This window comes from Nycticebus coucang, chromosome 7 (assembly GCF_027406575.1).
Source record: "Nycticebus coucang isolate mNycCou1 chromosome 7, mNycCou1.pri, whole genome shotgun sequence".
NCBI classification, from domain to species: Eukaryota; Metazoa; Chordata; class Mammalia; order Primates; family Lorisidae; genus Nycticebus; species Nycticebus coucang.
In genome coordinates this window covers 134,816,472-134,821,002 of record NC_069786.1, presented here as the reverse complement: position 1 = coordinate 134,821,002, position 4,531 = coordinate 134,816,472, and positions in this window count along the sequence as shown.

Genomic DNA, 4,531 nt, shown 5'->3' with positions numbered 1-4,531 from the left:
TCCCAGCATGTACCTGCTAAAAAAGGAATTTGGCGAAAATGGGGACTCACTTTAATCTCTTAGCACACAAGAGAGTCATTAGCGACTCTGCTGGTGGTTTTAGCGATGGGTGTTCATTTTCTTGTCAGGAGAGGGTGCTGTGAGCAATGCCTCTGAGCCTTTACCAATCAAAATCATCCATTTCATACTGGAGGCAAGATACTTTATAGCAGAAAACATGACCTTTTTTTGAAATTATGTCATTGGTTTACTAGAGAGATTACTCTTGATTGTTGGAACCCAGGTGAGCTGTGCTCTGTCACCTGGATGGTGGCCAGGAAAAGCTGACAGTTGCTTTGCAGCATGCTGGCAACCGTGAAGAACATGGTTGCTCCAGGAAGGCTATGATTTATCAGACATCCCGAATGCGGGACTCACTCATACCTAATCCATGTTGCTGGCTGGTGGGTGGCAGGCATGCGGGAGGGGGGAGACTGCAATTGTGGCTGCAGCAGGGATTGGAGCAGGCAGGACATGCAGCGGGGGCCTGGTTAGACTTTTCCTGCAGACTGATTCTCTTCACACAAGCTCTTGGCAGCCCCTGGCAGCCTTAAGAGTCACAAAGGAGGTTTAGCAGATTCCTAAAGAAAATTAGTTCCCTATTTTATCTCCTAAAAGCTTTACATGTCTGCCCTTCCCACACAGATCAGCACCGCAGCGAGAGTTGTCTTGAACGTGGTGAGATGTAGAGACCTGTTTCTGCATGTCAGTGCGGACAGCCAGCTGTCTCAGCACAACTGACTCAACAGACTGTCCTTCCCGTCATCCCGCAGTGTCCATTTTGTCACAACTGGAGCACACACACGTGACCAGGGTCTGCTCCTGTGCCTGCCTCCTCTCACAGCGCTGAGCCCCAGAGTGAGCCCTGCTCTCCGGCAGGGTGGGCCCTCTCAACATCACTTTCCTGCAGAGCCTGCTGACTTTGTCCTTTTACATGACCACACAGTTTTTAGAATTCTCTTTCAAATTCAAAAAAGAAACAAGTAAGGATTTTAATTGGGATTGCATTAAATCTACAGAACAATTTGGAGAAATCCGATATGTTGGTCCCTTTATTTGGGTCTTCTTTGATCTCTCCCAAAGTTACTTCGCACATCATTTATTACACATATTCCTGTGTATTTGGTTTTTATGCCACTGTAAGTTTATATATTATTTCTTAATGCCTTAGTGCACCCAGCTCAAAGGCAAAGTTTTAAATATTTCATGGTTAGTCATAATGATTGCTGTGGGTTTTTAATAAATATAAAAAATTGCAAGAATTGTGTCATAACAAGGGAGCCCCCTTGTTTTCTTACTTGCCGTACATATATAGTGAACACACACACGTATGCATACAAACACACATACACACAAGCACACATACACAAACACACAGACACATACGCACACATATCCCAAATACTTCCAAGAGGGGCTGGCAAGCTCTTCTCCACACGGCCTTTCCTAGGGAGCTCGTGACTTCACATCCCAGAGGTGCCTGTCGCCATCCACATCCAGAAGGCACGTGCCTCTGCACAGCACCCACAGGAAGCAGCGGCTCGGCCACAGCCAGTGCCTCCCAGATTCAGCTCCATACTATGAGAGGGGAGCACGAATGTCCCCAGAGAGCTGGCTGACACCAAGACAACCCACAGCAGTCCAGTGTGGCACCCTCTTTAGGATTTTGCATCGCTTGTAAGTGGGATGAGCCAGTATGATTTCCTTCCTCCTGCTGCCTTTGCTGGGTTATTCCCAGGGCTGTATGAACGTCACAGAACCAGCTGCCAATACGACCCTCAGCTCCAACTCCATCTTCACCGCCCTCTGCGCTCCTGGGTCTTTGCTCCCTGGCTAGCTCACAGGGCTGGGCTGTCAGCAAGGATCACAGAAGGCAGCTGGAGCAGGAGGCAGCCTCTCCTGTTCCCATGGCACTTGGCTGGGCTCTGCACACCCAGTGGGGCTTACCCCCCAGTGAGTTTCTGGGCACCTGAGTCACTTTCCTGGCAGGAGTTCAATGGCACCACTGCAAGATTCTCTGGGAACTCTGCAGGTCCCCAGACAGCTGGGAGTTCCACAGCCCCCCACAGAGGCCTCACTGCTGGCCAGCAAGCCCAGCCATGCCCTGCAGTTTTCTAGAAAGTTTAACAACACCTCCCTCCCTAGGCGGCTTCCAGGCCAGCCACGGTGGGTACCCTACGATGTGCACTGTGTTGGGCGTGGGGACCCTGCCTGCTCCTCCTGGCCTGCACTACCTCGCCCAGCTTAAACATGGAACAACCCCCCACCCAAAGGAGCCCACCCAACCTCTCTGCCAACTGTTGAGCCAGAACCACACCCTCTCCAACAAGGTCTCAGGATCAGCCTGGGGGAGGGCTCCCTCCTTCCAAATTCATTCCCTCCTTCGGAATTCTCACTCTGGTAAGTCTTTAGAACTCTCTTATCTCTGCGTGTTAGTTAGATCCCTGGAAATACAGTAGAACCTCCACAGCTGACCCCCTCCCTAAGTTGACCTAAGTTTCACAGACCCCGACAGGCACCACATGGACATGTGAGCGCAGCAGGCCTGGTTCCTTATGGTGAACACCTCCAAATGTTGACAGTTTGTTACAGTCCCTTGGGTGGTCAACTTACAGAGGTTCTGCTGTAGTTAATAATTCTTTACACTAAACCTCCCTTGCTCAAATTATTGTGTGGTTACTGTCTCCTGGTAAGACCCTGACCATTACAGAACTGGTACTGACCATGACCATAGGAGACAGACTCACAAAATGAGATTTCGGAATTGATCTATTGTGCTCCTGGGCTAAAGCGGTGCTGAGTTCACTAAGAGTGGCACCCGTAGCTCAGTGGCTAGGGCGCCAGCCACATACACCGAGGCTGATGGGTTTGAACCCAGCCTGGGCCTGCTAAAACAACAATGACAACTGCAACGAAAAATACCCAGGCATTGAGGCAAGTACCTGTAGTCCCAGCTATTTGGAAGGCTGAGGCAAGAGAATCGCTTAAGCCAGCGGTTCTCAACCTGTGGGTCACGACTCCTTTGTAACAATGGAAATACATCACGGCATTAGGAAGGTTGAGAACCACTGGCTTAAGCCCAAGAGTTTGAGGCTGCCGTGAGCTATGACGCCAGGGCACTCTACCCAGGGCAACAGCTTGAGACTCTGTCTCATGAAAAAAAAGAGTGGGAGATGTGATGCCAGCAATCGGAGGGCACTACAGATGACCAGCATCAGAACTAATCAAGCCTTTGGCTAACTGAGGTCGCACCCACTGACCCTAATGCCTTGGGGTTTATGGCAGTAACACCACTCGAGGATGGCACTACACGCTCACCAAGGACAAGTCAGCTCCCAGCGCAGTTGGCCCTCTTTTTTCTTGTAGTTTCAGGATTGATATTTCTGAAATCAAACATAAAGTGTAACTGTCCTGGCTGGGAGCAGTTCTGAACGTAGTCAGGATGTGGTTGGGGCAGGACAGGACCACGAGATGCAGCATGGGGACTTTTAGTTGGACCCAGGTGGAACTGACAAATGACTAACCTCACATTACTCTGAACCTCCAGTGGCAGCGGGACTCTGCCCCATGGTGTCACAATCTTCCTCTGACTGAAAATCCTGTGACGACCTTCACAGGGCAGATGCCCCAAAGGGGCACTCAACTGCCCATCCCCTCACATTCACCCTCTGTTGCCACAGGGCCCCTAACCAGGGTAAAAATCACAGCGCACTTGAGGGGGACAGGCTCTCTAACTCGCTGGAGACCGCTGTAAGACGCATTCTGTGCTGGTCGCTTCAGGTGTTTCCTTTCAGGTTGGTGAGACTCCTTAACGAAGTCTCGTTTTGCTTTGTTTCTTGTATAGAAGATGCTACTGATCTCAGCACCCTACAAGCGAAGGCTGAGTGTGGCGCCCCCTGGGCTGTCCGCAGGCTGAGTGTGGTGCCCCTCTTGGCCGTCCGCAGGCTGAGGCGGGCAGCTAGCCATGGCGTGGAGTCTGCTTCTCACACAGGCTCTTGGCCAATCCTCCGGGCCTCACCTATCTCACGACCACTTCCAAAGCCAGAATTGCCAATCCCAGAGTCTCTGGGAGCTCTGCAACATCACTCACAGGCTCAGATGTCCCCATTTCCTGATTTTCCTGAGAGGTTTCCAATTTTGTTGATATTTTTAGTCATCCTAGTAGATTTATACTTAAAAACAAACTTCCCTGTCATGTCAGTGGAGTCACGTTAGTGGTTTAGGAGGCGCAGAGGAGAGCGGCCACACCCAGCAGGACAGGACACGGGAGTGAAGCCTTAGCTCCAGGAACCCATGCGTCCATCTAAAAACAGCTGGAGAGAACGGACGGGGAATGGAAGGGCCATCTCTGCCACACACACCGGCTGGCCTGAGGCAAAGAGCCTGGGGCCACCTGTGACAGGAGGCTTTTCTTCAGTAGAGCAGGAGCTAAGGGGAAATTCAGGTGTAAGGAAAGGAGAAAGTATCTAAAACAGCAGAGATAGAGAACATG